The 25,166-nt window shown below is 37.8% G+C and overlaps 1 long non-coding RNA gene across 3 annotated transcripts in view; it reads right to left on the reverse strand.

Annotated features, from left to right (window-relative positions):
* LOC142054315 (uncharacterized) overlaps nucleotides 1-25,166 on the reverse strand; it is a 54,303-nt gene that overhangs the window by 18,208 nt on the left and 10,929 nt on the right. The gene's annotated exons all lie outside the window — the stretch shown is intronic.

Here is a 25,166-nt window from a genome sequence, read left to right on the forward strand (position 1 = left end):
AGGAGACACACATGACAGCACATGACGGTGGCTACTTTTTGTAGTACATGCCCTTCAAAAGCTCCCACACCCGTAGCCATCATATGAGGGATGCCAGAGAACACATACCTGTCCGGTCCTTCTCATAGCTGTTAACAGACTGTTGTCCATTAATTTGACTAATCCTGTTCTGAATGTGCTGACACTGCCTCCACAACATCCTGGGGCAGCACATTTCAGAATTTCATTACCTCTTTTATAAAAAAATATCTTTTTCTCATCTCATTTCCCTTTTTTTCATTATTACACCCTGTGACAGTTCAGATTCTCTATAGGTGACTCATGCCAAATTCTTACTGACTACTGTTATGAATATCTGACCCAATTCAACCAAGAGAGACTATGGCCTGTTTTGCTTTTAATTTTGTAATGACATCAAATTCCCTGGCTGGAAGGAGAGCCTCTCAAGGACCAGTTTAACGTATGGCTGGGGTCGAGCAAAGACACAAAAACCTCCTGAATTTGAGAGCCCTTCTCCTCTTGCTTATATTTTCCTAGAATTCTTGATATTGCCACTAAAGTTTTTATGCTGTTCTAACCCAGTGGTCCCCAACCATTACCAGCTCATACGCCATAACACTGGTTAGAAACAACCTGTGTGTACACCTTCTTTTGGACTTCCTGTCTGATGGATTTCAAATGTCTTAATGTCCTGCAAGCATGAACAATACCAAAACACAAAGAATGCGTCATCTTCCAAAGCAAGATTTCGTCTGTTGAATAGCTTTGTTTTCCAAATTGTGAACCATTCTTCTGCTTCTTCTTAAATCCTTTAGTTTTATAAAATATGGACATGAAGAATGGACAGAGCATGCCAGAAGTGGCAGTATCAAGTGCAGAAGTTATATGAGTGGTGGAAAGACAGAACACGATCCTCACTTCTGCCCGCTATTTGCCAGACTCCGTGCCACCTAAGCGTGTGCAACCCTGCACTTCAGCTGTCCCGGGGATAGCTTACCGCTTGTTGCTACGGATTCATCATTATGTACACAACCGCTTTAGCAGTGATTTTTCATGTAGGAGATTCCCATTGATGTTTATTTTTAGGCATCCAGCTTATTTTCTTATACTCCGTTTAAACCAGCATTTTCTTCACGATACCTTCTTTTTCTGTGATCGACTGCCAGTGGTCCTCCCGTAGAATCTTATCTCTCTACTCCACCATACCCTTAAAGGTTGTTTCATGTAAAGGCTATAAACATGTCAACATGGATTAGCTACATTCATATTTTTAATTACCCAATCATTTGTGAAGGACCCGCTTTCAACTGAATGGCTCTGCAATTGCTTCGTTCCCTTCACTCACTGCTTTTATTAAAACCGACACGCTATACAGCCTCTTTGACAGCCACACAGGAATCACACAGACAGGAGACAAGGAGCTGACAGACTTTCACCCAGGTGTTTTGACATCACCCCATCATATGCACCTCCCTGGAATATAGAGTTATGACTTTCAGGCCTCCTGCAGGATAATCAGGTCTGTGAGATGATGCACTTTTTTCCGCTGCTGCCTGTACTCTCAAAAATGGAAAAGAGATTTGCTCTATTTGAGATTAATAAGTGAATTTTAATTTGAGCAGATAATTAATTTCTATAACTGAGCTACAGCTGACTTTACGAGAATAATCCCACTATACTTATGAGTTTTACAACTTTTATAACTTTTATTTTATTAAATATCATTATTAATATCTCAGAAGTCAATATTTCAAAACTTGCCAAGTCCCAAAGTCAAAAAGGGACATTTGAAACTTTTAATAGGCAGGCTCTTGTTTGATAACGTACCTACCTACACGTAAGTGTAAGCTTAAGGCAGAAAATTCAAAGTAGGAGAAAGTACCAAAAGCATTCACTGGAATAAATTACACAGCAATATGATATCTTTTTTCCCTCTTGCTATCTTCAGATCAAGACTCTTTCTGCAACTACAGGTTAACCAACCACAAGGTATCACACACTAGAAGGAGTAATTGTTTGAAATTTACTATATATATACTGCATAATAAAATTATATTGAATAACGTAACATTATTCGGGTCATGAACTCCATGAAGTTCATAGGATATACTTATTGCAGTCCATGATAATAACAATTCATTTTTTTCTGAAATTCACATATCATTCTGATGCAGTAAAATATATTTTAGAAAGGCAAGCCCAGTAAAACTTTATCTTTAAATTTTGGGGGAAAAAAATTCTACACAAAACAGTTGAACTTCTTGACACAATCCAACGATGTTCTGCCAAGATATTAAGGTAAAAAAAATACTCCAGCTGGGCAGAGGTGCATGAATCATTCTCAGGAGAAAACTTGCTTCTATGACAGTAAAAGAATTAATCAGTTCCACACTTTGACCCTTCTAGAAAAATAAATTTTTCCCACTTTTTTTCTAAACTTTCTCATTGAGTAAAGATTTTTCTGCCCAATCAGATTTATCTATCTGCCTGTTTTCCATCCAGCATGTTTCTCTGCTCAGATTGCTTAACTGCTCGACTGCTCCTCACAGAAGCAGGAGTGGGAGACCTCAACTTTCCCTATGGCCTCCAGTGAGGTAGTGGGTTGATGGATAGGATGTAGATGGACAGTAAAGGTAGGTCTACTTTACTGGATATCAGATGGAAAACAGGACTTCTTTTACTCTTGCAGCATTCATGTTTTCTCCTTTTTGCAGGAATAGGTCCTTTTTGCACTCAAGAGATGTGGTGATACAGAAAGGGCAAACTCCTCCTGACCTATTAGTGAAGAAGCGTGTTCCCAAAACTCTCATCACATTGTAAGCTCTGCAGACCCCAGGTGGCAGTGAGGTAAGACGCTCACTGTAACTGCTCCTCCTAGAGGCTTTGGTTTCTTTTGTGAGACGTAGCATTTATTTTCTGGATGTCAAGAAGCTGGAGGGGATGGTTTGTTAACAGACACTTACTCTAAGATACTGAAGTTGAATCTCTGCTGAGGAGCAGTGAAGGCTGGAGGCAAAAAAGGCTGCATTCTTATGTACATCTCAAGGGAACTGCAAACAATACTCACAGAGGTCTGACCAATGAGCAGAGGATCCTGGGCACAGCCAATGAATGATTTTTTACCACCTTCCTCCAAATGTATGTCCTGTTCCACAATTACAGACTTGAAACCAAGCCAGACCAGTGGCTGTGAAGGTACATGCAATAAGATTTGGTCAACCCATGCTGTACAGAAGGTGTATGTGATGTGCCACTATCTTCCCCTCTCAATTCTAGCTGGATGTTTCCTTAATTGCTAGCACATCACTTTTTGTTTTGTTTCGTTTCTCTTTTGACTACTTTTATTGAGAAAATATTCAGATACCTCCCCTGAAATGGAAGCTGTAAATCAACTTGATATATGGTGAGGTCAGTCTCTGTTAGAGGATGATCCCTTCGAGCCCTTTCACATACTCAAATTAAATGCTGGAGTTGGAGTGGCATACTTCAGTCCCACAGGTTCAACACAAAACAGATTTTAATCTACAGTTTGTATTTTTGCTAGTAACACACATTAAGATACTTGATATCTTAATTGAGTTGCCATATTCAAAGCACAGAAACGGGAAAAATAGAATTCAGATGGAAGCTAAGACCCCATAAGCATCCTGAAGCACAACAGCTATTCAGACTGTATGTTTTTCCTTTCAGAGAGGCACACACGCACATGGATTGTTTAAGGCCTCCTCCCAGGCAGTACGTACCTCAGGAACTTCAGCTGTGCCTCTCTGCAGAAAGCACTTTAGTGGCCCCTACAGCAGTAGTGAAATTGAACCACGACTTATTCTCTGCCCAGCTGACATGGTAGAGCTTTCATCCATCCAACTGAACCACCTTAGTTCCCAAACCCGGTGGTACCTCCAAACTGTTTTCTGGGAACCACCTCTGGTATATGCTACCCTTCGGTCTCTGTTCAAGCAGCACCTGGAAGACAGCTTCTTGGCACACGTGAAAAGCATGCCCGAGACTGTGTGCTGACAAACAACGTGGATGGTCATGTCGCAATGTCTGGGCCCGTGCCAGCCCTCGTTATTTTATTAAAGATGGAGCCAATGTATCAAGCTCTAATTATTTACTGTCAAAGTGTTCAGTAGCCATGAGAGCCCAGCCTGGGATACCTTCAGTGCCACTTTTGGCTGCCTTATCCTCTAAGCCCCCAAAGAGAAATACTGCAATGAACACGTAAGCAATGTCTAGAACGATGCTCGTTTATCAGGATGAATGGCCAGGACAGCTGTGCTTCCAGTAGTTTTTGTTGTTGTAAGTAAACCCAGTGGAGCAGTATTGGTCAAACTGACAGACCATCCATCCAGTTTGCTGTAGAGAACAGAGACTCAGATGTCTTTTGTCTCTGGCAGTAATTCTTCCATAGTAATACAATGCAGTTGAATGGGTGCTTTCCAAACACAGTCTACACTATTCTCACAAGACTGGAGAGCTCTTATTTATCTGTGCACAATGTTTGTTTTTTAATTGGACATTATGGAAACTCTGACAGTAATGTAAAAGATGATTAGCAATAAAACAAAATATAAACCAATGGCTTCTAAATTTAATAATAGGCTAAATGTCTACATTCAGACATGGTTAATCAAAACCAGTTTGTAAACTTAATTTTATTCAGGTCAGCCAGTCAACAGTACATGTAATGCATACTATAAAACTGATTTAGGGCTTTTGGACACCCAAGCATCTACATAAACCAAGCAAGGATTAACTAGGTCTGTCTACTCATAAATTACAGCACATTGTTTTTAAGTGAACAGGATAAAAAGCAACATGCCGTGAACCATCTACATCATGCTTTTTTCTCCTTTGACCAATTTCCCAGTTACTCTCTCAAATTATCACTCCAGTTCCTTCTTTGTTCATCCCTGTATTGTTTCCATATAACTGTCCAGATCCGCCTGCAAGACAACTAATCAAAAAAAGGCTGAAGCACAAGAACATTGACCACTTGATAGTTTGCCCAGCTTATTAAAAATATGAGTTTGACATCCTGCAGCATGTTTTAACAATTGGTTCGCAAATTACAGCATGGCTAAATACAATTAAATTCATTCCATTGTACACAATAACTATTTAACATATGCTGTGAATCTTGTACACAGATCAGAACTCTGCATTGTTTTTCTACAGCTGTTAGTCAAGTCTTGTTGCCTTGTGCTACAGTCCCAACAGATCTCATAACATAAACAGGCTTGGGCTGGGTCACAGCTTGGTGGGGATTTTAACAGAACAAAACAAAACAAAAAACCCTCAGAAACCCATTCAGACACTTTTTGGAAGTGGTGATGGCCTTCCATAAGCAAAGTTCTTCACTTCTCTGTACTCGCTGAAAATCAGTGGTGGGTTCAGTCACTGCTGTGCTTGTAGAGGTGAACCATCACTAACCACTGGACCAGTGCCTTGACTCCTTATCTAAAATAGCTGAACACATGCAGAGCTGTAAGCACTTACCGCTTACTCCAACTGCAGATTTTGCATAACTCTGTAGTACTTTTCTTCCCCTTTCAGAGGTTGAACCTGCAGAGTACATATTTTATCCAGCACAATATATGTGATAATATATTGGCTCACATGAACTAACATGATATAGTATCTGTCCCACAGATATTACATGCCACTCCATATGCACCAGATCTGAGAAGCACGTGATATACAACTCTCAGGGGATATGAAACACATGTGGGTCTGATTCGCCACTTTGTTATCCAACTGTCCACCGTTGCAACACTAACGAAGTTACACCAGTGTAAAACTGTTGTACTGCAGCGGAGGATTAAACCCATATGTCTTTCTATAAGAGCCAAATTTACGGGACAAAGTTATTCAAATAAATTCAGTAAACATTCAGACTTCTTCAGAGTCCTATACCTGTTTAGTCCTCAGCCAGTACTGCTCCTGCTTCAGGAAAAGCTTTACCTTAAAGACAGCAACTGTTACTTGTTAAAAGGATGTCAGTAACAATCTGAGTTATTAAAAAGAAAAAGCAAAAAGATTGAGACGATTTGTGACCTACCAAACATTTAAAACAAGAAGGCATTTCCTCAAACCCACTCAGCCATGATTAAAACCCCTTTTGCCTGCTTATATGCATACCTCTTTGTATAATTAAAAGCATGACCCATCACCATTTGCAAATTCTTATGATTTCACTGTGCAACTTTTCAAGTGTTTTTTCTGGCCTCTTGCCAGACAGTACACCTGCATATTACTTCAGCAACATTTTACTGCAATTGAATAGTAACTAATTCTCTTTGATTTGGGTTTGTATAAAATTCTGAAAAATTATAAGATATATGTTTATATACTAAGTCACTTACATTTCTCCACTGAAGATAAAAAGACATTTATAAAACAAATATTGGACTGATTCGCATTAAGTGTCATTTAGAAAAAGGCGTCTGTGCTGGTGCTCTGAGACCACATGATTAATTTAGTTGAATGGACAAACCAAAAAATTCAGATTAGCTTGCTATATATTTCTTCAGAACATTTTCCTGTATTCAAGAAGCTGAAATTTCCTTCTGGTTGAAGAAAAATTATTCAATCAGCCTAAAGATACAGGCTTCATTTCCTTTCCTTGATTGCTGCTTTTAATGCTAAACAAAAATAGTGGGGTAATATAATAATGATAATAACAGTAATAATGATTAATAATAATAGTACTAGTACAAGGACTAGTACTAATACTAATCATACTTTCTTTGCAAAACTTTATAAAAAGAGTGGTAACGTTTTCTGCTTTAAAGTTAGTTTCACAATTCACCAAAAATACATTTTCAAGAAGTTTAAGTCACTCAAATTCTACATTTGCAGAAAAAAGAAGCTTTTTTTTGGGGGTGGTGGTGGAAGTCCAGCCCCAGTCCCACTGTGTTCGATTCCAGTGCTACTGAACTCAATTTGATTACTTAAGGAGTAATTTTTACGTCATATGTGTGGTGACTGCAAGATCAGTTTTTATAGAATTTTCAGGGAAGTTTTACTATTAAAACATTCAGAGTTACTGTTCCAGTGTCAACCAAGATCACTCTAAAATAATATGATGAAAAAAAATTCCTTATGTATTTTAATTTCAAACAATTGTAGCTCAATTCTGACTATATGTTATGAATTCTTTTCTCCTGGAAGTGTCTTTGATAAAGGCAATGGTTTATTTGTTTTCTTAAGTATTTAAAAACTATTCTATACCTCCCTACTTATACCTGCAATGTTATTAGATATGGCAATCAGTAAATAAACTCTGTTAGCAGTTTTATATTTCATTATTATGTTATACATTAACATAGTTATTAATATGGTAACCAAGAAATAGTAGTGACTTCGGTTATTGAGGACCAGAAATAATCTCTCACAGAAATATTATTCATGAAGTAAGTATGTTAGAGCTAGAAGGGCATATCTAAATACCAAAATTTATATTATATAAATGCCTTTCTCTTTTTAAAGAACTATGTATAGACACTTGTTTAGGGTGTGATTCCACTCACCTAATTCTAATACTAATGAATGTTAGGAAGTTGATTCAGTCACTTTTATTTAGGTACTGTAAACTTAGGTGAAGGTGCTGGACACCTCGGGTACCATAGGGGACCAAATGCACCCACAGAGCTGGCAGCTCTGATGTAGCACATACAATCTTCTGCAGCAGCAGGGGGAGGTCAGGCAGGGAACAATTATACTCCCATTATAATATGAATTTCTAGTCTAAGCAGTACAGTCAGTGGCACTGAAAAGGCAATTGAATTCATCCGGAACGCTTAGGGTAGGATTCAGTTACTTAAACAAAGGCATCTGCTTCCACTGGGAAGCGTGAGGATCCTCTGGGAGTACCATCAACTATTCATCCCATCCTAATGGAGGTGTGTAAAATAGGCCAGAGGATGTAACCATTCCTCTTCATTGAAAATAAAGAGACTTTCATAAAGCTGAATTAGACTGCGACCCCTGGGATTCCATTATTTGTCTACATATAGGTGTCTGGGGTCATTTTAAATTCCCTGTTGTGTCTGAGATGACCACATGGTGATGGACATTCTGCAGCCTTCTTCAGGCCTTCTGCTGCAGCAGTTAGGGTGCAACTGAATCAAGGTCTTATGGTGGGATCCAGGCATTAGAAGACATCTTAGATGCCAGTTTAGATACCTGAAACTTCCACATGGAGCTGACAGATATTAAACAGAACCTATAGAAAAGCCACATCTTTCCCAGCTGAAAGCCAGGTGGGATCTCACATAGGATGTCTGTTGAATCCAATCCATACATTCTAATACCATTGTTCCATTCCTACTCCAGATTTGATCCAACATCCATTAGCTGGTAGAAATGCTTGGACTATTGGTAAGAGCTCTGCTGTATGGGAATTTCCTTAACATAATCGACCAGCGAATGCAATTCACCTCCTCCCTAGTCTCCTCTGTGCTCTCTCTGGGGTCGTTCCTGTTTCTCGCAGTCTTCCCACAGCTCTCTGGAGGATGACTGGTCACTTCATGTGTGCTGCTGTTTCCCAGAATATCAGGCTCACTAGATGGTATTTTACGTGTTGTGTTCTCATGGACAAGATCTTACAACTAATGCTGCTAGAAACACATGAATTTTGTGTAGTTTCACCTCTAAAACCTACAGACACTGAATCCAGTATTTGGTTTTTTTCCCCTACCTTTCTGAGGTTTCAGCATTTTTATATGAGATGATTAAGCTCCATTCCAAGATTAAAATATCACAGAAATGGGTAAAGATGGCAAACCTTTGGGTTAAGCCCAGCTAGGAAAACAGAGGAAAATATTATGACACTTTTCTCCTATATCTGAATATGTATCTAACAATTGAATCAAAATAATTTCTACTTAAAGGAGAATTACATTACAGGCACTTTTAATAATACTGCATACAGCATGAGACATCACAAAATACAAAAGCCTTCATGATGCTTTAGAAAAGCAACGAGAATTTAAATGAGATAAAAAACAGACATCTTTTAATCTTTCTTCAAGTTTTGTCCCTTCTTTTCTTCTTGTTCACAACATGACTTGGAGGGGCAGATCCTCACCTGATATAAAACAGTCAGTCCAGCTTTATCAAAGTCAAAGAAGCTACAACACACCAAAGGAGAATCTGGCATGGTGCATCTAAACTGCAGATATTACATTAACTGTGGCTAATTGTGAATGTTGTAGATGTTTCCTTCTAATGCATGGTTATGTCTTTACCTGAATATTTTTCTGCTTTTTATTATTAGGCCTAAATTGGACATCAAATGTTATTTTTTTTTTAATCTGCATGGAAAAATGTCTCTCATTCCCATAGTACTCTAAACTTCTCCTTCTTACTTTAATTTACTTCTGAGGACTTCAAAACACCTTAATGTCCACAGCAGAAGAAACATCTGTTGAAGACATACGTACTCTATTGGCTGAAATCAGTGATAAAAGACAGCAGAGAGACTCACCAAAACACTTTATTGTTATCAATATAAACAAAAATATTATAAAAAGCAAGCTCTTATATTTTTTTAATAAGAGGAACATGGGGAAAATTCTGCAATCCAAATAGACAAGAAAAACTGTGACTTTAATTCATCAAGCTTCACATGACTAGATTATGTACCCCAGCCAGCTAAGGCCTAACCACGGTACAAAAAAGGTTTTTTAATTAGCTAACAAAGAGAAACATTTTTTGAACAATGATACTTCTCTCCACAGGATTCCCTGTTTAGAAGAATTGCTTTACACTAGAATTGATTTTTGCTCTTTCTACCTACTGATCTGTTTTACCACTTGCCTAGTGCAGCCTGATATTAATTACTACTATTTTTTATTTTTTTTTTTTTTTTGCATACAATACCAACAAGGCCTCAACATCGAATTTCAGATCTAAGCCAGCCTCCTAGGAGGTGAGGTGGGAAGTATATGCAGCGAATATAGCACTGGCATGTTTTTCCCCTTTTTATTAGTCTTCTCCAGTTCAGCACCTCACTGCATTAGGCACAGAGAATTCAACAAAGGCGACCACCTGGCAAGCTTACTGAGAGCTGACTGTCTTACTAGCATGACAGTACACAGGCAAATAGTTTGGATGAAGCCTCTGGTAATGAGGAGGAAGAATTGCAAGGTGATACATCTCAAACTTCACATCACAAGTTACACTTCTCTTGTAGGAGCAAGGATGACTGCATCATGAGAAAGGAGGGATACTTAGCAGGTGTTGTCCCCTTCAGATATTCTGGTAATTTGATACACTTGTCTATTCAATTTCCCTCCACTTGCAAGTCTTCCAGTAGGTTCTATTTCTAGTCCTTTTGCTCAATTATTCTTTACTCTTTTGTATTCTGACATTCCATTTCCTTTTTTAGTGGCACCCTATCTACTTTTTGCTTTACCTGTTGTTCCCCACACACACCCTTACACCCTAGAAGGTTAAAATCTGCCCATTTTCTTATTATTTAGTTTCATCTTTTCATTTTGCAGATTCTCTCTACTTTCCGTTGTCTTTCTTACCCTTATGCACAATTCTGTGTGATTTGACATTTCTCCCTCCTGATTCCTACTTTTCTCCCTTTCCTATTAGCACTGTCTCTTCCATTTTATTTTCCTCCATGTTTATTTTTGTCTAGTTTCTTTTATTTTCCCTTTCCTTTTCTGCTTTTGTTTTTTGGGGCTTTCTGTTGTACCTCACTCTCCATTGTACACACACATTATTGTTATAAAGCATGGAATAGGGCAACAAATTAAATGAAGCCTACTGGTCAAAGCACTGGGGATCTGGCTGTCTCTTACGCATTTCCTTTCTGCATTTCTCTCCAGCTTGATGGTTGGTTTATTCCTCAATGTCCTTCACACTTTCCTAATAGCATCAGTTGTTTTGCTTGAAGTAAGCAATGTTTATTCAACAAAACGTGTTTTGCTTCTGCATTTACAATTGTGAAAAAAGGCGCAACTGTTAACTATGGATGAACAGATAGGTTTTGCTTTTTTGTGCCAGATTTCTTAATTCCAAGGTTCAGAGGTTTATGACTTTGTTTCTCGTAGTTCCAGATCCATGGTCAGGATGCCCTAGCATTCAGTTGGAAGGATATATGGCTTTTTTAAAATATTTTTTTGCATTTTTCTATTTCAGACAACTCTGCAACATTTATGTCAAGCATAGATACTTTAATACATCCATAGTGGCCATGAGGATCTTCTTCATAACCTTTTTTCAAAAGCAGATAAGCATTCTGTCTCCTTCAGGGAAGCTGCAGAATATCAGAAGGATACTAAATATATCAGGAGAAGTCAATGTCAATGATTCAGAGCAGAATCTTTACAAAATATAGTTTAACACAGTAAGAAGTAATGTTATAGAGATCTACAAAGTAAAAAGCAGAATCTGTAGTAAAGAGTCGTTGCTACTTGCTCCTACTCAGAGAAGTCTGTTTCTGCACTTGGCTACTTCTAGAGATTCTAGAAACAGCACAGAGCTTCTCTGTTTCTCTACCTGAGTTTCTAATCTCTTCCCATAGTTGTGGGAGAGAAAAAAATGTTTTAGGATTTAAATGTAATAGGATTATGTTCCTTTGCCAAGATGCACACTTTAATGGATCTTGGCTTTTAAGATGCTTATCGATACTTCCGGATTACGTGATGAGCAGAAGCTAAGAGATACTGTCAAGATTCACGGAGTCAGAGAATGTAGCTGTATTGCAACTTTACAATGGAGATTTTAAAAGTCATGCTATTGTTTTTTATTTTCTAAAAAAAAGTAGTACAGCTTGGCATAATAAGCAGCATGCCATACTTTCCAGTGTAACATCTTGTTGAATTTCTGTAGGTGAACTACCTAGAGCTGTGCTAACTAAACTGAGCAGCCACACAATCTTGTCTCTATAATCTTAGTCATGTATATTGTAAGTTCCTGAGAATACAGACCTTCTGTTATGGTGATTATCAAGCACGTAATGAGAAACAGCAAATAGATTGGGTCAGTGTTCAAAGGGTAATCTAAGGCAACACACCCACTTGCTGCTGCAACAGAAAGATAGGGTTTTGCTGAAGAAACCAAATACTGAAGGGACTGTATGAACGTAACAGTAATGGGAGAAACTGCTATAAAATGCCAATATATAATTAAATGTTGCATTTAGAAAAAAAAGACAAAAACAACAAACCAGGATCATTTCACCAGAGCTAAGGAGAACTGAGAACATAAACTAAGAAATTTTTGGCCGCTGGTTATTACCATTTTTGGCTGCTGGTTATTACCTTTTTATGATTTTTCTATAGCCTGTGTAAAATGGAAAGGTTATCTTAGTCACCTCCTTAGGACTGCAGGCCATAACAATTCCTTTTGTGCTAAATACTCTTCCCATAGCAACTAATGGTGTGATTTGTCTCACCTAGCTCTATGGCTCAATGGCAGTTGCCAATACAGAGGAGTCCCATGCCATTCCATATGTCTTATGGTGTCTCGTCTGGCTTCCAGATTTGTCTATTGCAGATTGCATGCTGCTCCAGGTGGACACCTCAGGTACTGTAAGCCACAGGCATCAGGCACCTACACTTAGGCAACTGAGTAGTTACCTACACTTCCACTGAGTACCAGGGAATCTTAGATACCCAGCTCACATGCAGATGCATAATTATTGACAAATATTTAAGTTTAGGCTCTGAATTTGAAATACTGTTCTGAATTTAAAGTTTAATTCTAACCCCCAAATTACAGAGGATGAATCCTACCCTTCATGTTATTCCCCAGCACTTTTATCACACAGAAAGGATGCTGTTTTGTAACGCTACAACCTAGCTATTGCTATGTCAGGTACTAGTTCACAAGCTCTTAGGGTTCAAGTCTGTTGCCTAAACTTACACACCTGAGATGACTTGGAGTGTCTGAAACACCCACATGGCACTGGCAGTTATGGCTTAGGAGCAAATGAAGAGGCACTTGTGCATCTCAAATAGCATGTTGGGGCAACTGAACTGCACCACAGCATGATTAGCTCGCTGCTGGGAGTGGCTGTTCAAGATCAGAGATGAGGCATGGTAATAAGGTGATGCCTGTGGAAGTTTATGCTGCATTTACTGAATAAAAGGACAACTGGAACATTTCTGTTCCTCCTTTGGTTCATTGGCCTCTGTCAGATTTACAGTCCCTGAGAAAACAGAGGAAAAGCCAACCATGGCTACAGGGCATCTCAAAATTAAATAAAAAGTAGGTTATAACAGGAAAGAATATTTACATCCCCTGGCTTTGAGATGTGTTAAAATAGACAAAATGCTGGGCAGAATTGTATCAACGGTCATGTTCTTACAATTGTTCCCTAAATTATTGTCAGTAGTTCTGGTCAAATAGTGCAGGTATTTTTCAAGTAAGTGCAGCTGGTCTTCAGGGCCTGCAGCCCCTTTACAGCTCGTAGCCTCCACAAACTCTTTGGTTATATAGACATAAAATGTCAACTATTATTAAAAAGGTACATTATTTTTATTACAGAATGATAGAAGTGAACTCTTATGGAAGTTTCAATGGGATAGACTGGAAATAAAACAGTTTAGAAACAGTAAGATACAACTTCCAGAATTTTCGGAATATTCACCTAACAAGCTCCATACATGTGTCAAAATATGATGAGAATTTTGACAGATCATAATATGCAAGGCACTCTGTTATGTTTTGTTGCATTACCCAATGCTAGTTCAAATAATTAATAGTAACAGTTGCTGTGTTTGATTCAGAGCTGGTAGCCAAAAGGAAGATTTTCTTATGTTATGCTCTTAAGCTGAAGTCTTACCATATTTAAATTCTTTAAATAACTTAAATTCATAAATCATTGACTCTGATGGGGTCAGAATTATGTCTTTGTTCATGTGGATTTATTACCAGTGTTTTCTTGATTACTGATGGTTGCCTGCAGCAACTGAGCCGTCACATGTAGAATGGTTATTTCGGCATTTAAACAAGTTAATAGTTCCAATGCTTTATACAATATTGTGCAACAAATTACTAATATTTGGCTTTTCCGGTAATCAGTGAATTGAAGGAAGTCAATGAGTTATAGATATTTTTATTATTTTTGGCTTCTCAATGGACATGTACTTCAAGTTCATATAAGGCACACTAATTCAGTGATAGAGGCTTATCTATCAAAGTACCTTGATACTCACTAACCTCATAAGTAATCACTGCAATATTCAGAGCTGAGTAAATGCAGGGCAAGACAGGATACCTATAATTCACTGAGTTTACCTCTCAGCTTTGGTTAGTCTGGATCAGCTTTAAAGACTACCCTGAACTGATCAGTCATGTTATCAGGATTATTTGCTGTCTGGTAATGTCAAAGAGATCAATGTGGCCTGAAACCCCATTACAGCAAGCACTGTGCCTCCTTTCCTTTAATAGCCGACCTCTGCAGCAGTACTTCCAGACTTCAAAGGCAAGATCATCTAACTCTTCTTGTAAAATAGGCCAAAGTCTACTCCGAGAGTGCAAAAACATGTGTAAAATTGGATACAAACTGACAAGGTCTTCAGATGTGCTGTAGGTAGTGAAAGAACTCTGAAAACATGAAATACGTGACTGAGGCTGGAGCCTGTAAAATTGCTGCGGTTTTGCCAGCATAACATTCTCCTACAGAGTTGGAAACACACAAGAAATTTACACCTTATAGAACAAAGCTAGGATAAAATGAACAAAAAAAATTAGGATTTTATGCCCTTTATGGTGAATTATATTTTTAGGATTGATCCAACGGACAAATTTCCAAGATCATACAGTAAAAGGGTTTCTATTTAATTTAAGTACTTAATTAGCCAATGTGGTGGGTTGACCCTGGCCTGCAGCCAAACACCCACCCACCCACTCACTCGCTTCCCACTCCTGTGGGACGGGGAGAAGGTAGAAGGAAGGTGAGAAGACTCATGGACTGAGATAATGACAGTTCAATAGGGAAAACAAAAGCTGCTCATGCAAGCAAAGCGAAATAAGGAATTAATTCAATACTCCCCATTGGCCGGCAGATGTCCAGCCTCTTCCCGGGAAGCAGGGCCTCTGCACACGCAACGGTTACTTGGGAAGACAAATGCCGTAACTCTGAACATCACCCTTTCCTCCTTCTTTTCCCCAGCTTTTATTGCTGAGCATGACATCATATGGTATCCCTTTGGTCAGTTGGGGACAGGGACAGCTGTCCTGGCTGTGTCCCCTTCCAACTTCTTGCCCTGCCCCAGCCTACTTGTTGGGGGTAGGGAAGGAGGGAGAAAGCCTTGACACTGTGCAAGTACTGTTCAGCAAGGGCTAAAACATCAATGTGTTGTCAACACTGTTTCAACCACAAATCCAAAGCACAGCACTACACAGGCTGCTGTGATGAAAATTAGCTCCGTCCCAAGCAGACCCAGTACAGCCAGACCAAAGAGAAGGTAGAATTTGTCCAAATGGCTGGACAGTAAATACATAATAAAGACTAATTCAAGTACAACTGGTAGTTGATGAATTGTGGAAGGTTGAAGGGTCTAGAAGAGTCACCAGCTACCAGTAAATAAGGACTTAACTGAGGATCTCACTGTCCAACAAACTGCATGCTGCAAGAGCTTCCCATGACCCCACAAGAAGGGAGCAGAGGAAAAAGTAAAGTGTTTCATGAAGGTGAAGGAGCTCATCACCATGTAACAATACAGAACTGGCAGCTGCACCCATTCTGTGGGAAGAAAACAAGGGGGCTGTAATACAAGAAGTGTAAATAGAAAAAGTCTAATAAACATATCCTTGAAAACATTGCAATATGAATAGCATGTGCAAACTCTTCCTTCTGACGAAGAGGAATTATCAAGCCAGAAAGTCAGACAAGTTATTTCACAGCTCTTCCAGTTCTGAGCAGTTTCCATAGATCTAGGCATACTCCCTGCTTTTCACACTGTTTTACAAGAGAAAGTGGTCATTTTCTTTACATTAGCATTTCCCGCAGACCCAACCACAAGTGAGCTCACTCGCCCACTTGTGCAAATGGAAGTGGGATTTTAAGCCTGGTTTTTTATGCAAAAAAGTTTTGGAACCCTGCTTTGGCCTGGAATCCTTTCAAGGGTCACAGAGGACAAAAATTTTGCCATAAAAAAAAAAACAAAACCCACAAAAAATTTTATTTTCTTTGATGCTCTGTACCTCAGATCATTCTCTTCAAGAACTTGGCTTGTCCTGTTCCCAATGCAGATTAAGTTTGGTCACTGTTTTGGATTTCTTGCTATGCACAAGAAGTTTTCTCACTATTTTTTGTAAACTCTTCCAAGAATGAATCTGGCAGGGTGCTGACCATTCTGGCTGGATCCAGGAAACCACTTAAGCCTGTCTTTAAGCACCAGAGTAGTTCTAACCAGATTGAGCTCATAATACTATTGTTTTACAAGATGGTGAAATATCTGTTTACTCATTAAAGTCTGAATATTAAGATTCAAGATTGCTCATTATATCCATTACAGATGTTTTCTCCTCATAAATGACAATCAAAATTTCATTTGTTTGATGTTTATATCTTTTTTTCAGTTCTCTACTCTATTGGATAACTTGCAGTGAAAAATGCCAGGCTCTTCTTGAACAATTTATTGTTCTTTCCTCTTTCTTCATTATTATTAATGGGAAATTCCAAACTTTGCAGATAAGATTTATATAGTCTTTCAAATGGGTCAGAACACAGGAATATCAGAAATGTTTAAAAAGCCTGTTTTGCAATTTATGGCTTTATTAAAAAAAAAAAGAAAAAAACAAACAAAATAACCCAAACAAAAAACAAACCCCAAAGCTTCAATTGCTTTGAAAAGCATTAAATTGCCAAATCCTCTGAGACTGATGCACCACAAAGGAATCTGTCTTGCAAACATTTATGTGCCCAATTAATTTTAAGTACATGAGTAGCACACCACATTGTATACTTTCATTAATGACCTAGATAATAGGAGACAGAACATGACTATTACGCTTTCAGATGACACCATGAGAGGAGAATTAACAATGTCATGTTGTAAAAAAAAGACTTTGTTTTTGCTACATAATAATAGTTTTCTTTCAATTTTTGAAGGGATTTTTCTGCTTTTACTTTTAAATTAAGTGTAATTAAAGTGGGGACCATAATGATCTATCAACATGAAAAACCTCAGACTGAATATTTTCAAAGAGTTCAGCATTGCATTTAGCACAAACCTATTAATGTGAAAAATCTTGCCCAGCTCTAATCTTCAACTACTATCATTTCTTGCAGCAAAACACAGTTACCTCTACATCCTTATTCTCTCTCAGTATCAATGCATGTAGGGTCTTCACTGATAAACGAGATGACAGCAATAAAGTCTTTCTGCCTTTTGCAAGACTTTTCTGACTATTTCTTTGAATTCAGGATTATTCATGCTGATTCATAATCTCTCATCTAGAAATTAAATTGCTGTTTCTTACCAGAAGACCACTTTCAAGTTCAACTTCCATGTCATGAAGTCATCTCACAGCTTTTGAGACTTCAGGGCTAGAATAACATTCTGAGTAACCCCAACCAGTCACTTGTTGACACAGGTTGCATATCACAAACTCCTTCTGTAAATTTTTTCAAATCTGTAACAGAAGGGGTAAATTTATGTGCCCCAACTACCTGAAGTCTTGCAGGCTGCTCTCCGCTCTTGACTCATGCAAAGGCCATGGGTCTCTTTCTAATGCCCAACCTAAGTTAGTCATGGCTTCTTTATATCCAGTTGTCCTTATGCTTTTCTTTAGTTTAATTAGCTCTTTTCCCTCTTCCACGGTCACTTTCTTGATACAGCTAGAGATAGCAATTATGCCCTTTTCCAAACAATCTATTTAGATGCTTTTGTAATCCATTGTCTTCTCATCCTATCATCATGACTGTGTTCCAATTGCACTTATTTTTCTTAAACACAAATGACTCGAACCGCACAGTGTTTCAAGCAAGTCAATCATTTTCCTTCTTGTATGATATTCCAATTCTCCCTGTCCTGGGGATACTCCTCAGCTTTGTGTCAGTGGATTTTATTAGAGATGTCCATGTATTTCTTCTGGACTCTTGAATATTTTTTGCCCTGGAGAGTCCATTTACTCAAGAGAAAATTAATTCAATGATTTTTTTTTTCTGGATTCTCAGGTTTATTTTTCTCTCCAGAAGGAACTGAAGGTAGTGGCTTTTAGATACAAAAACCACTATGACTTTGGTCATGGAAAATTGATAGATATTATCTCTCTTCATAAAGCATTACAACAGTCCAGCTCACTTGCATGAGAAGACATTAGAGCATACAGATTAAAACACTGAAGTCTATCAATAGCATGGTATCCTCAGTGATATTTTCTGCTCTCGGCTTCCCCATCTCTTTTCCTTACTTTTGGGACAAGGTTGACTTTTTGTAAGATTTTCTTCAAGTTTTTTGTGGAGCTTTTGGTTGTGCCTCTTTGAAAAGATGTGTGTTTCTATTTGAGCAAAAATACAATAATTTTTAATAAGCTTCGTATCTAAAAGCATATTGTACAGTTTATAGTACTAAAAGCTTACTACATTTATTAGCTCGAAGACTTCAGATGGGAGGGAGTGAAAAAGAGGGAGCTAGACTCTTCTCAGCGCTACCCAGTGACAGGATAAGAAGCATTGAAACACAAGAAATTCCATTTTAAAAAAAGAAAATTTTTTTTTTTTTACTGTGAAGGTGATCAAACACTGGAACAGAAAACTTGCGGAGTCTCCATCCTTGGACATGTTCAAAACCCAACTGGACACAAAGATCTGTGCAAGTGGATCTAGTTGACACTACTTTGCAGGTGGGTTGGACTAAGCAATCTCCAGAGATCCCTGACAACCTCAGCCATACTGTGAGTCGGTGACTATGAAACCTGACTGTTCACTGCCGATGGTGGCGTACCCAGCTAGGATGTGGACAACTGGCATCCAAAAACTACAGCAGTAGAACATTTAGTAAACTTACAAACTCAAGCCATTCTAAAAAGAAAGATTAATAGGAAACCCAGCAGCAACGAGTAAAGAGCACACTGCTGAGATTGTTTATAACCCTACGATTGTTTATAAGTTTATGTTAGACAATCACTGGATAACATAAAACTAGTTTCCGTATTCTTTAGCAGCGAATACTGAATAAACTGCAAAGTCAGGTTTCCTTGTGCTTCCTCTCCTTCCAGCCAATGTAACTTCCTCATTTGTAGGTGCACAATGTTTTAGCTTCATTAACAGAGGTAAGGTATGAACCTTTTTGCTTCTTCCCTCTCTCTTCAGCTCCCAGACAGCTTGATGGTTAGCATACTTTTTTAGAATACAAGGTAACATTCCAGTCCCTTCAATCCTGTTTGTTAGGTAAATACCTTATCTGAGAAACTGCGGAACTTGTATGCAATAGACATTGCTCCATTGGTTGATGCATGGGGGCTTAAGGTATTAAAATCTAAGTGAGTGCTGACTAAGGAAGTCTTAATTCAACCATGACTAGATGTTTAATATCATAGCCAAATCCTCTTGAGCATTGTTCTGAGTGATAAGCATAAAGGCTTATAAATCAGTTAAGGTTTTTTTTAAAAAAAATTATTCTTTACTAAATATATATAACATAGCAAAGAAACAAAGAGTTCAAACACCAGTCAGAGGTAAATGATATAGGAAATATGTGTATATATAATTATAATTTGTGTCCCTGTAAAGATAATCTTTGTTATGGAACAATGAAAACAAACATAGAACCAAAACCACAAAAAATGGGAAAGAATGAGCAGAGAGGAAAAGATAACAAGTAAGATTAATGTAATCTGCAGTATATTAGTCTGCTATCTGATACTCAACCTGAGAGTGTGTTCTGTAACACTGAGCTACAACTCGACGGATCTGGTTGGAATAAATGGGTCAGTCAGTCAGTCTGTGACATCCACAAGGTGCAGCCATAACTAGTTTTACATATTCAACTTATTTACATGGAGCAGGTCTTCTTTACAAAGCTTCTTGTTCCTGGTAGAAAATCTTAACATTGCACCATAATATGGTTCTTAATAATAAAAAAGGATATTAATTGGATCATATTTGCATTGTATGCTTCATATTACAAACAGGAAAGTAAAATAAAAAGACTAATCAATTTCCCAGTTTCTGTTTGCAGGTATCACTAATCCTCTTGTAGCATAACATCTTACAGAAAATACTTATCTTTTTCAGTTGTTAACTTTTCCTTACTCAAGAATGTTTGTCAGAATGTGTCTGGCTAAAGTCACAAGACCAAGGGTTTTGGTTTTCAAAAGTGCTGTACTGTACAGGCCTGCCAGCTTATTTGGAAACAACTCAGGAATCTCTAAGATGGCTCTGTGTAACAACGACAAAAACCTTAACCTAAAAGTGCCATGTCACCTTTGAAAATAGGACTCAAACTCATTTGGCTGGTACCACTAGAGCCTCTAGTGGTTTTTTTTTTATGTTGCAAAATGCTGATATCAAATTCTGTGGTTGATAGTCCTGTTATTCTACTGGAGAAACAGCGAAATTTCACAGCTTCCAATATAACTGCCTCAGTCTAAACAATACCAACATGACATGGTCCCTGAGGACCTCAAATATTTTTCTCTGTATGCAAGACTCTTCATCACTTAGGTGTAACCTTTCACACTACGCTCTGGTTTTGAGGGAAGACTCTGTGCCTTTGCCTGGAAACTGAAAGGGCTATGATGACAAAAATACACATCTTTTTTATAAATATAAGGAGCTGGATTCAGCTGCGCACACATAAGCTGCCCATGTCATTTTAGATGAAGCATGATTTACTGTCTAGCATGTAGATGCTGCTTGACTAAGGCACCTTTTTCCCTGACAGTCTGTGTCTTACCTGCCAGCCTGATGTAAATGTCTCAGATATTGTGAAGTATCTCAAATAGCTATGCATACATCTGCAGGCAACTGAATGGAGCCCAAGCAATGGGATTCAGATTCAGACATCTGAACTGAGGTGTCTACCATATAAAGTATCTACAAGTGAGCTAGATGTCTCCACTCCTACTATAGCCAGTGGAGACCTGCTTAATACAATCACCGCAGCCCAGAGTAGTCTCACCTCACAGAAGACACCTACATCAGTTGCTTAGGTACAGGCTCCATGGAATTCCACCTGGCTCCAGCCATCCACCCAGAAGGCCAAGGAGCTCTCACAGACCTTTTGTCACATCTGCCAGTCAGAGGCGGTCGTCTCAAATGGCCAAGGGCATCTCAAGTGGCAGCAGACACTTAAGCACAGACAACTGAATCAAGGCCATGTATTTTGCTTACCTAGGTCACACATAGATACCTATACTGTAGACATCTCAGTTTAGATGGCTGCAGCTGATTCTGAATCCCAACTGGAGTTTTGACTTGGCATCTAATATTAGGCATACATTTCTGTAACCAGAAATAAAGTATTTTCCAAGCCAGCATATTAACCAGAACTGTATTACGAAAAGCTTAAAGGAAGTCAGTGGTAAAAACCCTAGATTTTTACTATATTCCTAGAATTAGATACTTAGAAGCTTTGCAGAATACAGTGTTACATATCTATGTGCTTTGGTCCTTGAGTATATTAAGTGATGACATCAAATGACCTAATATGCAAGCATAGGACTCAAAAAAATCTTCTGCATTCTCCTGAAGAAAATGAACTTTACAATAAAGTAAATAATTGGCAGGACTAGATTATTTTGTTGAAATACTCCAGAATTTATAAGTAAAAATATGGATGTGATGATTGCACAGTACCATTATGATATGGAGCAGTTACATGCAAAAGGGGTTGTGTGCATCTTGGCCATTATATTAAAGGGACACATTTTTTCTTATATTGATTTAACACCTTTTTAACACTTTCTTATAGTACATCAAATTATCCCTGAAAAAGCAGGGTCACATTTGGAAGCATACAAATTTATTTTGTAAAATTGCTTTCACAATTTAAGAAAATATTTCCCTTACTGAATGTGCTTTAGAGTAATTAATTGCAATAAGATGAAAATTGGAACTATTCTTCACATGTCAGTGGCCAGCCACACTTTTAGTCTTCAAAGCAGAAAAAACCTAATTAAGAAACAACCATACACTTAAAAATGCCAGATAAAGGGTAGAAGGAGAACTGAAAAGGCTGGGTTTTGTTTTTTTTTTATTTTCCCTAGCAGATTTCTTTGAGGATTTTTCATTTTAGAAGTTGATCATTTAATCTTTTTTTCATCATACATGCTTTAAACAGAATGACCATAATTTTCAACAGTCTATTTATTGTGCTACACATCACAATTAGCAATTTAGAAAAATTAACAGTTTCTCTAGAACACGTTATCAAAGAATGTGTATGACTCTTATTTACCAGAAGGATTTTTTCTCCCACAAAATCCACTGATGCACATCCAAGAAACCCCTGGATAGACCCTGCTGAAGATCTTTTGCACTTCATGTATAAGACTACTCAATTCAAATAATGTGTGCAATGCTGAACCTAAAAGGCATTAATGCCAGAAAAAACAACTGCACTATATCAAGCCCAGGAAAAAGTAATGGGACTAGAAAGGGAGATTTTCCAAAAATCAGAGTTTTTATTTCATCTGTAATATAGTTGATAAATGAAAATGCTACCATGCAAAATCTCAGCACTTTTTTGGCCAGAAAGGCACTCATGCTAATATAATGAGTCTGGACTACAGAGGTTTGCCAAGCTTAGATCATGTATAGATTAATAATGATGTCTTTTAATGTCTTAATGATCTCTTAATGAAATACATTTATAATGTTACGATTTGGTGAGGACTCACTAAACATTTTTCATATCAGAACATGATGTTCAAAGCTAGGTTCTTAATAATAATTAACACATGTACTGTACTTTTTCTCTTCAAAGTGCTCTAGGAACATTAGTAATTAGTTAAAAACCTGTGTGCTGAATGTATGCTATCTGTTTAGGCTCTAAGAGGCCCACAGCAATCAAACTGAGCTAGCCAGGAAAGTCCAAGCAGAAAATAGTAATTTCTTCTGTGTTCTGAAGAATTTTAGATAAAGGCAGGAAAGACATGTCACAAGATGAATTAAATGCAGGTGGCGGCCACTTCATACAAATACTATTAGACGAATAATATAAACATAGACTATACTTCAAAAAATGTATCCGGAATATTAAAGCTTAATTATTTTTTTCGAAAAAGAAGTTAAAGAAAAGGCAACCTCAGAAAGAGAAGACTCCCACAGACCATCTGAAACCTCTTATTTTGGTAATTTCTGTTCTCACCATCCAATGTGAGGATTTTAACATAAGCAATCAGAGGCTTGCAGATCTCATTCAAAACCTGCTAATACTCAGTATCTGCAACCTGTAACAAAACCCTATATAAATCATGCACATTTGCTTCTGTAGCTGATACCTGGCAGCACAGGGGTTAACTGAACAAATAAGAGAGCGCAGCTGGCTAATTTGCTAGGGCTTATCATCTGCCAGACAAGTACAGATAGGAAAAGAGATCAGTTGTAGCAAAGCAAGACTCGGCCTGAGTACCCAGAGAACATGGTAGCTTGGGAAGAGAGGCTTTCCTTTTCAGATGCACGATAATATGTCCCCCAAACCAGGGAAAACTTCATTCTGAGAAATTCCCTTCTGTGCTAGAATAGAAGAATTGTTTCACAGCATTGTACTGCTTTGGATGGAAGAATTAACTAACCTATGATTACGTGAATTCAGAAACTTTGTTCTATATCTAGGAATATTACAGAATTTTGATTTTCACAAATAATTCAAATACATCTTTGAAAACTCATGCAAGGATCTAGCTTTATATAAAAATCTGAGCTTTCTAGTCAGGCTAGATTTTAAGGTTGTTTCAATACCTAACGCAACCAATGTGCTTGTTTTCTAAGTAGAGACAACAGCAATATCACAGGGGTGTTGTGAAGATAAACATATTAAAGATTCATCAGTAATAGGGTTATGTTCTTAAAATAAATCTGTAGCTAGATTTAGTCAGTTGAATTTGTGAAAGATTTGGTTGTCTGCTCAAGTTCTTAGATTCAAGGAGAAAAAAAATCCTAACTGTTTTGTATTTAGTTGAATTTGAATTTCAGCAGTCCAAAAAAGTGTTAATTTTTATCACTTCTAATTTTCTTTGCCATTTTTCAGTAATGTAAGATTTAAAATACACAAAACAGATACTGCAAGCTTAATTAATATGAAGCTCTATGAAAAAGTTCTAATATTAAACCCACCATGTTTTAGCAAAATTCACAATTTTCCTATTTTATTTGAGAAAGGAAGAAGTTAGGGGGAGTGGAGAATTCAGTGATCAAAAGAATGACATGAGATATTCAAATAATAAAGAACTGGTTGTGACAAAGGAAACACCTTTAGTAAAGGGCAGAAGCTGAAAGTCTGATTATTTACACATTGCACCCACTTGGACTTCTTCCAGCCATATACTGTAATTTCACTTTATCCTATGTTAATTTTTTGGCAGATGGCAGTGTGAAGCTTGTGAGGTCATAATAAACATGACCTAGAAAAAGCTGATAGCAAATTCTTGAACACTCTTGTTCTATTTAAATTACACAGATGGCACAATAGAAATACAAGGGAAGGGGAGAAGGTTGAAAAATACAGAGCTAGGCTATGGGATCTCAAGCTGCTGACTTCTGAGTCTGAAGAAAGAAGTGACCAATTTCCATTCTTTTTCTTGGAAGCTTCAGTGAGGCCAAGTTTCATGGAGCAAGACTTGCCCTACCATAGCCACCTCCCTCCTGCCTGCTGAAGAGTCAGTCTACCCAGTAAGGCAAGCAATTCCAATAGACCTCTGAAATCTAAGGCAGGAAATTCCTTTCAGCACAGCTTTCAGCAATGAAACAGACTGTCAAAACATCTTCCCAGAGGATTACAGGGCTCCTGCCCAGGAATTACTGGAGAAAGTTTGGCACTTACGTTAGTACAATGCCCCCAGCTCCACTTCCATCTTAACAAGGGCAGCTTTAACATACATTTATGCTGAGGCTAGTTAACACTTTCAAACTCAGTGCAAGAATGTTACTTTTGTAATATAGGCTATTAAGAACTTCTAAAAATATGTCAAATGTTACAAAATGCTTCCTGTTGTCTAAAGCACAATCTAGTGTGTGTCCTTCCCAG

This window comes from Phalacrocorax aristotelis, chromosome 3 (genome assembly GCF_949628215.1).
Source record: "Phalacrocorax aristotelis chromosome 3, bGulAri2.1, whole genome shotgun sequence".
Lineage (NCBI taxonomy): Eukaryota > Metazoa > Chordata > Aves > Suliformes > Phalacrocoracidae > Phalacrocorax > Phalacrocorax aristotelis.